Here is a 13,987-nt window from a genome sequence, read left to right as displayed (position 1 = left end):
CCCTTCCCTTCTTTCCCCTTTGTCTAATCCACTGAACTTCTGTTCTCCGCTGCCCCTCCTCCCTTTGCTGTGTGTTTGGTTGGTGCCATTTGTAAGTCCTCCACATCACCCACTACATAGACCTCTAGGGTGGCCTGGCAGCATTTTTGAAGCATTAATTGATATGTTTTTCTCTTTCCCTCTTCCTCTTCCTCCCCCTCTTCTTTCCTACTCTACTCACTACCCCCATCAGGCCCTATTTCTTAACTTGAGGAAGAATGAAAGTCAAAACAGTCTGCTGGTTTAGCTTTTGTATTTTCTAAAGACCTGTTTAAAAGATTAGGCCCAAATACCTCAATAGAGAGCATGTTTCAGAGAGAGCTAAGAGGCCTACAGGTTTCCCAAGAAGAGGAGGCCTTCGAACGACTCTAATAGAGGGCCCAAGGGGGTAACTGCACCTCAGAGGCAGACAGCACCGCAGCCCTGAATTGCCTCTCTGGACAAAGGCCTACCGCACAGGTTTGTTAGGCTCCAAGGACAATGAAGGCATCAGCACTCCTACTGTGGGTAAGCTGGCTTGTCTCCATATGTTAGATGCCATGATTTCCTGTTGGAGCCCTCGTAAGAAAGAAGATGATCTTAGTCACTGAGGGAAACCAGAAGGTCACCCCAAAATATGCCTCTCTAACACACATATTTTGAGCTTCTCAATTAGAAGCTGCAAACAGAGGCAGAGTTCTTTCTATCCCCACCCTCTTTTCCCCCTAAACTTAGCAGGATGCAAAGTTTCTCTACTGTAGACAACTCAAACTCTTAGCAGCTCACCTATGACACCAGGACAATAATGTTTGCCTTTGTCTCGTTGCCTCTCTAGATTGGTTGTTCTGAATTCGAGGTGCCTCGAAAGCCAGAGATCTAAGCCACTGGCTTGAGTTCCTTCCACGGAGGCTTCCCCCAGATGAAGGGCATTGCATGAGTGAATAAGCTTGTTTGTTTCCCTCTTGCTAATCTGTCTTTTGTCACGGAGGTCTGTCCCAGTTACAAATGTCTGAGGGTTGAGGAGAAATTATATTTCCTTTGCTATACACCTGAGTTTAAATTTTTTTCGCTATTTTGATGGGAACTGTTTTAGGGTCAGAATCAGGTTTGCAGATAGGAAATATGTGAAGTGGAATTTTGGGTTTTTTAAAAAAAAATGAGTCTTACGTTTGAATTACCTGAGTTCTACAGTCTGTGAATCAAGTAGATCTTTGGCATACCCTCGACGGCCCAAGGGGGACTGGTGGGTCTGAGTTCTCCTCCAGGCTCTGGAGCAAGTGGTCTCTGAGTGCTGGGGACCCTGCTGATGAGAACACGCTGCCCACGTAGGAGGAACCAGCTTTCTCTTGGCAGCTGCCCACCTAATATCTGGGTCACGTGGCAAAGTAGCCAGTGAGACCAGGGTCTTCGGATGGGCTGAGTAATGTAGGCTGCGCACCAAAGATAATTAAGGGAGGGTTTATATTGTGAACTGTGTCTACATTTCTTGCATTTGTTTGCTTCCATTCCGTCTTTCTTCCTCCCTTCCTTTCTTCCTTCTTTTCCTTTTTCCTTCCTTTTCCAATGAAAGGCAAAATTGTTCATATTTACGGGGTATCATAGGATGTTTTGATAGAGGTACACATTGAGCAATGCTCCAATTAAGGTGATCTTACCTACCCTTAAACATTGACCATTTCTTTGTGGAGAAAGCATTCAAAATCCTTTCTTCTGGCTTTTTGTAAATATACAGTTCATTTACATCCTTTAGACTCACCCTACAGTGCAATACAACCCCAGAACTTATTTCTCTTCTCTGCCCGTATCTTTCTCTCTTAACAAGAACCTGTTCTTAGCTCCAGACACGTCATGTTAGGCAGTAGGAATACAGATAAGAGGTGACATTTTCCACCAAAAAGAAATCCATGTTGTGAAAACATCACCCTGGGGAGTGGGCAAGGGTCTGGTGCAAGATGGTAGTGTCGGAGCAGGAAGAGAAGTAAGTCTGCCATGATGAACAAATTGGAAGGGAAGGTCTTTCATAGATGAGAGGCTTTAACATGTTTCTTGAATATGGAATCAAATGGGAATGTATTCATGGATGAAACAGAGGAAGACAAAGCCCAAGTGTAAGGGGCAGTATAATGGGAAGTGGGTTTCAGTGAACCTTGCAGAAGGACAGCAAGCAGCTGGTTGTAGGTGTTTCCCTCCCACACAGAGCACAGGGTATTGGGTGTGTGTGTGTGTGTGTGTGTGTGTGTGTGTGTGTGTGGTGCTGGTGATCAAACCCAGGGCCTTGGGCATGCAAGGCAAGCCCTCTGCCACAGAACCATCTCCCAGCCTGGGTTTTGGACTTTTACCTCCTGAAGAGGGATGGGGAAAACTGGAGACTCTTTTCTAAAACAAATGAATGGACTGGTTGGAAAGGGAAGTGTGTTTTTGTGTGGGTGTTGGTCTAAAAGTGAAGCCTCCTTGTCTGGCATTTGGTGGGAGGAGATGAAGCAGAATGTTTAATTTAAGACTGTTTCCCCACATGGAGCTTCTAAAGCCAAATCTCTCCTTTAGCCCCAAGCCACTGCTCGGAGTTCCCTGTCTCCCTTCACATTCTCTGGAGGGACCTTTCAGAAGCTCACCTTCAACTCGGATTCCAAAGAAACCAACACTGGAGAGCTATTGTTATGAAAATGATCCTCCATTCATCAGTGTGAAGGGACAAACCAGGTCCCCAGAGATTTGAGGACAAGTGCCAGCAGGAAATAAAAAAGACAAGACATATAAAGCCTCTAGGGAACAGAAATAATTCATGAACTATAAGAGATGTTTAAAAATAGTTAATGAATACCTTCAAAGCGATTTGAGAAGATAGTGTATTCGTAAAACAAGAATAGTAGGGTTGAAAAGAGAACTGCAGAGAATAGGGAGTTCTTATAAATTAAAATATACTATCTAAGATACGAAATTTAATGGAAGGGCTGAAATATAAAGCCAAAACTCTCGAGTTTAAAGTAAATGGTAAAGAGATAGTAAATTGGGAAGAAATGGTAAGCTTCATAGAGGATTAATACAGGAGTTATGAAAGCCTGCTAACTGGCTAAGAAGAATTGCAAAAGAGGGAGGAAGAAAGAGCAAGGGAGACAGGGAATAGAAAATATGGATGGGAGGATTTTTAAAAAGAAATAGGATATTTCTTCACATTTCTTGAATCTAAGTATTGAGTAGGATGAATAAAAATAACTACTTTGCTAGCATGTTCTCTATGAAAGAACTTCCCTTCCAAGAACCTAGAAAATTAAAGAAAAATATTAATAAAGTTTCAAAGAAAAATGCAGGAAGCCCTCCAACTTCTCGTTAGTCACCTGAGTCAAAAGATAATAAATTAATATATTCAAAGTTCTAAGGTTAAAAAAAATACTTTGAACCTAACATTCTATGCCCAAATTATAATTACAGTGTGAGAGTAAAATAAAAAAAAAATAAGAAATTCTAGACGTGCAGAGACCCAGTTGATGTGCCACGCTTTCTATCTGAGAAAGGATGCTGAGTATGTATGCCAGCAAAACCAAGGAAAAGAGCAAAGAAGATGATACAGAATCCAGAACTAGACTTTGATGCAGAAGGCCACTAGAGAGATGCCCAAGGATTTTGGCAGTGCAGCGGGTCTGGGCAACAGATCCGGATTTGAGCACTCTGGGGAACTTGCTGTGGGGAGCCCAGAGGAGAAAGGGACTATGTACAGTTATTACTGAACACGAACAAAGCTAGGAATAAGTAGTCTGCTTCCGGTAGCTCTGAAATCATGGCGTTAGGACCTGCAAAGCAGGAAACACTACAGTCTACATCTGTATAGTCTGAATGTTATCAATGCTGTTTATCAGCTTCCTAGTTTTAGGAATCCACCGGGAGACGAAGCCTGGGAAATTTCATTATAACCCTAGAATGGAATAGAAATAGGATCGACAACAGCTCAGCCAGCTGCAGCCGACAGGAGATGGGAGGTGAGAAGACCATGAGAGATGGAGGAAAGGAGATGGGGCGAAGACCCCCAAGTGTTGAATAGAGAGATGATGCCTGTAGAATAGGAAACGGAGATTTGTTACTGATATATATTTTACAATGGTTACCAACAGAAAAATGTAAAATGAAAATATCATCATCAAAATTTGAAAGGGAGCCGGGAAAGAAGGCAGGGTATTTATGAGCAAGATAAGTGCTCTTCTCTCATAAGCAGTGGCCAACAGCTCTCCATCAGAAGGACCAGTTTGAGTCCCTCATTGCACACGGTGGCCTGCAGAAAGACTAGCTGAACCAGAGAACACATTTCTTATAGGATATCGGGTAGCTCATGCGGTCCTTTAGCAGCTCATGGAAATAGCTCAGCAGAATCAAGCAATGCCAAGTCCAGCCACACTGCTGAATCAGATGCGGGGGCCATGATCTTAGACCCATAGATAAAGAAAAGCAAATGTCAGCTCTTTAATTGGCTCTGCTGTGAGCAGTTACAGGGGCTCCTCTGGGAAATCCCTGTATCACCCCCACAATGTGCAGTGCTGACCCCAGACACTCCGGCCTGGAGGCAGTTCAGTAGCTATTAGCTCCAAATAAGTAGATTCCTGGCGGTATTAAAGCATCTCCACCACACTCACCAACAAAAGTGGGTTCCCTAGGTACAGTTCCCTCTGTGGCTCCTTTCCAAGTCCCAGTCCAGGACAGTCATAGCACAGCCTAAGCCACAGCCTGCTCCCTCTCAGCAAGGGAGGCTGGAGAATGAGTCGAGGCTTTCACCCTGGGGAGGTGTGACCCTCCCTTAACAGAAAACTCTACAGACAGAGGAAAAGCACTCCAATGACCCTGGACATCAGAGATCTGGCAAATGCCCGCCACACTCAGGAAATCAAGCAATAAGCATTCTGTTAAGAAATGTGGCATTTGTCCAACAGAATCACTAAAGGGAGAAACAGGTAAAAGTGGTTACCTCTGCATAGTGAGATTGGGAGTGAGGAGGAGAGCGCAGAAAGATGAGAAATTTTCAATGTAAGGCCTGCGTATTATTTTATTAGATATATGCATGTGTTTCATGAATGAGGTTTTAATTTACAAGTTCTGCCACACAAATTCCTACTGAAAAAAAAAAGCATTTGCAATTGTGCAAATATTGCAATTTACACATCCGCTAAATGCAGCTTGGCATTGAATTTATTGGAGTCTTCTCCCCACCCCCATTCCCCCCCCCAAAAAAAGCAGGAATTTTCTTCTACTCCAAAGGAGAATTTTTTTTTTTTTTAGTCTATTGTGTAGTAGGAAACACAGGTGAGTGTACAGCCTCCTGGGAAACAAGGCTAATGCTGAGAACGTTCTTTTGTGACACAGCAGTTTGTCAAGGTAGAGCAAGAACCTAGAAGCCCAGGACAAGTCCCTGAGCTCAGCATGTCTGGCTCCCTGGAAAACTGCTTCCTCTTTTAAAAGCAAGTGTGGACACCACTTCCTGTTTCCCGGCTGGTCCCTGATATGTTTCCTATGTTCTAAACAGAAAATGACCTGATATTCTTTAGCTTTCTTCCCTTTCTTTCTTGTGCTCTGTAATAAGAAATAAGGATAATAGACAATAAAAGCTAATCCTTCCTCTCTATCATTTTCTAGCTTTTCATTCTTTCTTCAGTTTATTCATTTATTCAGCCACATTTACTGAGCACCTGTTAAACACCAGGCATTGTGCTAAGTGCAGGGAATGCAGGACTGAATTTAGGCCATTTCTGAACATTCTGCACTCGTGTGTAGGACCTGGTGTAGGACCAGGTAGTGGTTAAGCCCCAGGACTTGGCACACAGACTCATGGGCTCAAGTTCCAACACCATGAACTAGTTATTCACTTTAAACCACTTACCTCAATTCTCGGATCCTCATTGCCCTCGTTTGAAAATGGGGATATTATTTGTCTCAAGGGATTGTTGTTAGGGTTAAATGAAATCTACAATTATCTCTTGGTATCTGCAGCAGACTGGTTCTAGGACCCCCTGCAAATATCCAAATCCACAGATGCCCATGTAGAATTTGCATACAGCCTACTCATACCCTCCTGTATACTCTAAATCATCTCTAGATTGCTTATAATCCCCAATACAATGTAAATGCTGTGTAAATAGTTGTTATACTGCATTGTTTAGGGACCGATTATAAGAGCAAAACATGCACATGTTCAGCACAGATTCAATGTTTTTTAAATTTTTTTTTGATCCTTGGCTGATTGAATTCATGAATGTGAAATCTGTGGATGTGAAAAGCCAACTGTATATGTAAACATTTGGTGCACAGTATTTTGGTAAGGGTCAATGAGCAGGAATGGAGAATCATGGTAGGATTATATGGCAATCAGCGCTAGAATAGGATGTAAGGGGAGCCCCAAGAGGCCACCTGCCTTTGCCTGGGTGGGCTTAGGGAGGCTTCCCGGAGGAAATAAGTTATAAGATAAGGACAAATGAGTCACGAGGATTTGTTGCTGAGATGAGAGACAGGAGGGACAGCTGGAGGGAACAGGTGGGGCATGAGTCAAGGTGTGGTCAGGAAGAGAAGTAGGAACCAAACCAGGGATTTACAGGAAACATCTTAACAGCTCAGGAACTAGGCAGGTGCTCTCAACCAGAGAATATTTTGATCAGATCTACTTGTAGAAATATCACCCTGGCAAGAAGGTAAAGCAAGAAGAGAAAAGAGGAAGGGCTGGGGACAAGAAAACCCACTTGAAGGCTCATATTGATCCAGGAAAGAAATGTGGTGGCCGGTACACAATATGGTAGAAGGGGATATAAGGAGGTAGAAACCACAAATCTAGACAAAAGATGTTGTATGAGGGGAAAGCAAGATAAGGGGTCAAAGGTAAGTCCGCTGGGTGGACAATGGATACATTCACTAAGGTAGAGGGTGCAGGAAGAGGGGCACATTGGCCAGCAACAGCAGTGAGTTTGCCTTTCTATGTGTTGAGTTTGAGATATCAGTGGGACCTCCAGGTGGAAGTATCTAGTGAGAGCTAAAGCTGTGCCTGAGGCCCAAGAGTGACCCACGCTGGAGACAAGGTAGAGACAGCATGACAGAGTTCCCCTCCAATTTTTTTTTTTTAAATTAACTGGCAAAACTTGCCCAAAACTTCATGGTATGGGCCAAATAGAAGATTATCTTATGGTAATTCTTCCTTACTCAGTGTTGAGTGTCTTGGTCAGTTCTGCTTATAGTTGGATAAGCGTGGATCTCACTTTCTTACTAGAGGAGTACAGTAAATCCTTTACATCTTATGTGTTCAAGAGATTAAATATTTTGGATGTGAAAGAGTGTGTATCAGTTAGGATAAGCTAAGTTCTGCTGTAATAACAAATAGTCTGAAAAAATACCAGTGGGTTACAGCTGAGAAGGTTCTATTTCTCTCACTCTTGCTCTATTCTTCCCATCATGTGTCATCATAAGCTGTGCTCAAGTACGCATAATGGCAGAATGACCATATTTTAGATTTTGACACTGCCTAGGAAAAGGAGTTCTGGAGGGCCTAGGACCGCAATGACATGCTGTAGCCTAGAAGTGACCCACAGCATATCTTCTCACAAATCATTGGTCAGAAACAGTCACATTGTCCCCTGCAATCAGAATAAGGCCAGGAAGTTCAATATCATATGCCTGGCAAAGGGAGAGATGGAAATTATTGGTAATGACATAAATAACAACCACAAAGGGGACTATGAACCTGGCACCTATCCCAACCTCACCTTCCTGGGATCCGCCTGCAACGTGGCCACATATGTGAACCAAGCCCTAACACCTTAAACACTTAAGAATCGAAAGACGAAGATCACACTGTTTCTTTCTGGAGTTTTAGAACATGGGCCACTTTTACTCCAAAACCTACTAGAAAAGAACTCCCATCAGTGTTCATGGTGGCATCTGTGGGCACCGTACTCTGACCCCCAGGCTCCCCCAGCCCCTCCTTCATGCAGCTCCGTCTTCTCCTGAAGGCTCAGTCACCATCTGAATTCACACTCCTGAATAGCCACCTTCCAACGGGAGACTCCAATGCTGCTGCTTATGTGTGTGGGCTCATATCCAGGTGCTCTGCTCCACTGCCACCTTACAACACGAGGTGACAAACACCAGATCTTTCCCTGCTTCTTTGACCCTAGATCCTTGTGGAAGTTACCTGGGGGCGTACCTCAAGAACTCTGTAGTCCTGCAGGCTTTGGATAATTTGGATGGGAGCTCCCTTCCTTGAGAGAAGTCCAGAGAAGTAAGAAACCCACTCTTGAAGAGTAACCCTCTGGAAAGACTCTACCCAATTACTAGTGGTTGCTGCAGAGATGAGAATTTGGTCCACTGTCTACACTTCACATACAACTCACCACATTCATCAAGTGGAATTAAAGAAAGGGCCAGGCTGGGTGAGACGCCTCACACTCAGGAGGCTTGCTGGCTTTGAGGCCCCAAAACCCCCAAAGGGGATAGGGGCTGAGGCCAGGATAGAGACTTGAGGAACAGAGTTTGTTATGACGTCTGGATGTCTCCCACCAACATGCAGTGCCCAAGCATTAGCATCTAGAGATTGTCTACAGTGTGTTTGAAGCTAAACTATGTAGGGAACACTCCAATATAGACATAATAATTGACATTGCGGATATGGATGAACCTGGGTGGCCAAAGTATACAGAAGAAGAGAAGGATCCGGACAGAAACTCAGTGGAGAACTCTAGAATGGGAGACAAGGAGATAGGAGGGCCCAAGAAGAAGCACCCACAGAGGTTGAAGGAAGCCCTTCACAGTGTGGTACTTGGAATTCAAGAAAGATAATGTTTCAAGAGAACGGAATTGGTCAACCGATGTTCCAAGAAACCCCAAGACAAAGAGGGATTTAGTAACCAAGATGGCACCATGTTACACACCAAATGTTGCCTATCCTGACAGAGTGCATGGCCTGGCCACAGCAATTTCAGTGGAAGGTCGGGTGTGGGAACCATTTACCAGGGTGTGGAAGGTAACAAGGACATGAGAAAGGATGGATGGAAATGTCATATATATTTCCTCCAACTCTTGCATCAATCCTGCAAACTAAGTTGTGTTTCCTCCACTTTCCAAAGAAGGAAACCATTGCCCAAAGTAGCCCAGCTGACAAAGCCCAGGATTGAAACACAAACCTGAGTGGCAAAGAGACAAAGTCCTCCCACAGGCCCCTGCCTCCCAAGCACCTTGGCCACCTGGCGTGTCTCTGCCAATATGTCACCTAGCCAATGTTGGGATGGGCACTTCCAATGTCTCTTGTAAAAACACAGGGAGCAATAAGCCAGGGACATGTGCATTGCGCTTGTCTGTTAACCACAGAAATGGAGTTGGGTAGCAAACTGGGAGAAGCAGCAGAGCCTGCGTCTCTCCGTGGCACTGTGCATGTGCATCTTCACGGGCCTGTTCCTGGGCTCCTACCGCATATCTCAGAATTCTTTGGACTCAGACGAGGCCCTGCTGTCTGGCAGACGCTGAACTGCCAAAAGCATCTGACAGGCTGCGCCTCTTTGAAGAACCAGCTTGAACTGATTGTTCCTCAGCTTTTCATATAAATTACGGAACATGAGGCCACAGCTTTGCCCAAAGTTGTCAACAGGTTTTAATTGTCTCTGCTTTTCCGTACACACAGATGGCTCCACTAAGCGGCTCTGAGCAGACCTCTGTTGTCTCCGCTAAGGAAAATCAGACACAACAAATGGGAATCCATTTGAAAAGAAAAATTATAAGGAAATGAAATCCAAAGGAGCTGCTGTTACTTTTTTTTCTCCTGAAGGTAAATGCTATAAAAAGGAAAAGAGTCCAAGCAACAGAGATGGAGGCCCGGGAAGAAAGACCATCATGAAAATGTTCACTTTGGAAGGTACAGAAACTACCAAGAGAAGTCGGCATATTTGGAAAGGGCAAGAGATACTTTTTTTACTAACAACATCTGTTGTACTTTGGATCTGGAATGTCCCCAAAGGTTCATGTGTTGAAGGCTTGGTCCCCAGTGCAGCCATGTTTGGAGTTGGGGCTTTGGGGAAGTGACAGGATCCTAAGGGCTCTGACCTTGTCAATGGATTCATCCATCGATGGTTTCATTATTGGGAGATGGTGGAAAATGTAGGAGGTGAGACCTGGTTGGAAGAAGTGGGTCACTGTCCCCAACTTAACTCTCTCTCTCTCCCACCTTCCCAAAACCATGGCGCTAGCTGGCAATGGACCTCTGTCACCATGAGCCAAAATAATTTTTTCTTCCTTTAAGTTATTTTGGGGAGGGCCTTTTGTTTTTTGAGGTTATTTGTTTTGTTTCGTTTTTAGTTCTAAGCAAGATTCTTTTAATTTTCTACTTAAACTCATGTTAAGCAATGACTAGAAATCATCTCCATTGGTTTCTCAATACTTTCTTAATAGTTTCTTTATTTTTCTTTTCTGTTTTTTTTTTAAATCAGGCTGGCATAATAACGAGTACTGTACTTTACACAATTAATACTAAATTGGCTATTACAGCACAACTATTTCTAGCTCCTGAAGCTATGTGCACTATGTAAGTATGTATTCTCTTTTTTAAATTGATTCTTTTTAGTTATACAGTGGAATCTATCTAGATATAATTATACAAGCATGTAATATATTCTTATTCTAGACATTCACATTCTTGTGGATGCATATGGTGGTGGGATTCACTGTGATTCGCTGTGTGGTATTCATACACATACATGGGAAAACTGTCAGATGAATTCCACTGTCTTTCCTTTGTTTATCCCCCTCCCTTCCCTCCATTCCCCATTGTCTAATCTTCTGCACTTCTGTTCTTCCCTTACTTGACCCCTTATTGTGGGTTAGCTTCCACCTATCTGAGAAAACATTCAACTTTGTTGTTGTTGTTGTTGTTTGTTTGTTTGCTTTTGGAACTGGCTTATTCCACTTAGCACAATAGTCTCCAGATCCATCCATTTACTGGCAAATGTCATGAAGCTATTCTTCTTTATGGCTGAGCAAATGCTTCACAAAACAAGAAATACAAAAGGTCAACAAACAGATAAATGAAAAAATGTTCAAGGTGTCTAGCAATTAGAGAAATCCAAATGAAATCTACATTGAGATTTCATCTCACTCCAGTCAGAATGGAAATTATCAAGAGTACAAATAACAATAAATGTTGGTGAGGATGTGGGGGAAAGGGCACACTCATACACTGCTGGTGGGACTGAAAATTGGTGCAACCACTCTGGAAAGCAGTATGACCATTCCTCTGAACACTTGAAATGGAACCAGCATTTGACCCAGTTATCCCACTCCACAACATACACCCAAAGGATTTCAAATCTGCATATGATAGTGACACAACCACATCAATGTTTATAGCAGCTAATGTCACAATAGTGAAGCTACGGAACCAATCTAGGTGCCCTTCAGCAGATCAATGGGTAAAGAAAATGTGGTGTATATACACAATGGCGTTATCTCTCAGGGATTCTGTCACAGTGATGGAAAACAGACCAACAACACAATAGGCCTCAATTTAAAGTGACATTTTGCGAGGACATTCAAAGAAACTACAAATGATCAAAAAATTCCACTCAGAAAAAAACAGGACAGGTATGTACAATGATGTAAAGAAATTTAATTTCAGCAGTTTATAGCAGTCAACATTTAGAAGCATGCAAGTCAGTGTCATTTACATGACAAAACGTCCTACATTAGCTAAAGATAACAATAACATGAACCTAAATATGTAGATGGCCAAGGGGCAAAACATCTTCAACAATGTCCAAAAGAATTTGTTTCTCTACACTCTAGACAATGTGCCATGTATTATAAAAATAACAGTTAAAAATAATGAGTGATGTCATTGCAACTTCTTTACTTTCCTTATTATAAAAAAGATCAAACATTATTTTGCTTGTTTAAGAACAATTATTTACATTTTCTTTACTATGAACTATCCTTTTATATCTTTTCCCTTTTTTTCTGTTAGGTTGTTGGTCTTTGTATAGAATACACACACACACACACACACACACACACCACATGCATACGTACATAAAATTGGACCTTTTTCCTTTGTCTTTGATTAATGTTGTTATGATGTAATTTTTTGTCAAGAAACTCAATCTTTTCTTTGATTTTATTGATTATTAGAAAGAGTTCTATTTAAATTTTCTGAATTCTATATATGTTTATCATACTTTTAATTTCAGTTCTTAACATCCAAATTTTAATTCTGTGTTCATAGATATAAGGTGAGAATCCAATTTTCCCATATAATTGTAAAGATGACCCCCAAACATTAACTCAGTAGTCCCTAGTTTCTTCCACTGTATTAAATTCCGCTATATCATCCACTAAATTCCAGTATGTATTTGAGTATGCTTTTGGACTTTCTATTCTATTTTACTTACTTGCTTTATTAGCCATGCACAAATACCACATTGCTTTAATTTTGGTAGCTTTATAATATGTTTAGATATCTGATAGATAGTCCTTTCTCACATTTAAAAAAAAATATTCCTGGTCATTCTTTACTTATATACATTTATACATTTTTCAAATGTTTGCAATAAGCTTATCTGATCAAAAGGTTGTTAGAATTGTGTTACAGGGAACTTTATGAAACGGAGTCATTCTACCCATTGAAAGACTGTGGTCTTCTTTCATACATTAGATTCAAGTTGAGCTTTGTAATGTTTTGAACAACCAATAAAATAAAATAAAATAAAATAAAAGACTGTGGTCTTCTCTAACAAGGCTCTTTATCTAATGAAAGGGCTTGAGAACTCCATCTCCACATGCCAGGCACATCACAATATATGTAGACTCTACAGGCACATGCCTCTGATTGGGAACAAACCTAGCTGTGCCTTGGATGCTCTGTTTCCATTTTGTAGAGAAAAGTATTCGATGACATGTCCCATTTGCACACCAAGGGCAGAATCAAAACTAAATGAGTCATGCACACATGGAATTAAGTGTTATTTAATAATGTTTTGATCTCCAAAGGCTCTAAAATTAGATACATTTGCCCAACTCCTTCCTCCTAACACGGCATGATGCATCCCCTCATGAAAAAAACATCTAAAATTATCTCCCTTGGAGCCACTGAAGAAAATAGACAGTGTGGATTGGCCTTTGACTGATATCAGATTTCTTTGGTAACCGATGTTCTTGAAATTATCATTGTTGATTATTCTCATTATATAATGACCACAGTATCCAACACTTGAGTTGTATAATCGATAATCAATCCACTTCCACAAGAAGGAAGAAGAATACTCACTGATGTTTTAACTGACTTTTCTGGGGTCACACTGTGAGTCCCTGAATGAGTTGACATTAAATGCAGAAACTCCTGCACCGTCCCAAGAGTGAACCAGCCCCCCAGTGCTCTTTGGATAAAATGCGGGTGTTGAACCCAGCTTGTTAGCTCTGGACTCAGTGCTAACTAGCTGCTCGTTTATCATCTGGTTACCTCCCTTGTGCCTAGATCTAGGATGGGCCTGAAGTCACCTAGTTGAAGTCCAACTATTATTCTCCTATTTTCACTACTAATCCACATTATGATACAGTGGGGGCAGAAGAGAAGATGTGGTTACAAATAGTCTTCCATTCACCCTGAAACCTGCCTTAACCCCAAGAACTTGAACAAGTTATGGAAATAAGGTTTTTGACAATTTGGCCCAGGGATCAGAGGTACCGGAATCTCCAGGGTGTTTATTTAAAATGTGCATCTTAGGACTCATCCCTAGGATACTGGATTTGAAACTGTGGTACTGGTCAAGTCATCTTCATTACCAGCCCCACTTTCTTCACTTATTTGCAAAATTGCACACGTCCACATTTTTCTGCGTCCTTTTGAGAATGTCAATTGTACATTCAAGGCACCTGCCACAGATAAGGAGTTCAGCAACAATTGTTGCCCACAACTTCTCTTTTTCTCTTCTACCAAATAATATAGGGCAGGGGGAATGAGACATCTATA

The sequence above is a fragment of the Urocitellus parryii genome, chromosome 10, assembly GCF_045843805.1.
Source record: "Urocitellus parryii isolate mUroPar1 chromosome 10, mUroPar1.hap1, whole genome shotgun sequence".
Classification (NCBI taxonomy): domain Eukaryota; kingdom Metazoa; phylum Chordata; class Mammalia; order Rodentia; family Sciuridae; genus Urocitellus; species Urocitellus parryii.
The sequence above is the reverse complement of the archived record's forward strand: the minus strand, read 5'-3'. Positions refer to the sequence as shown.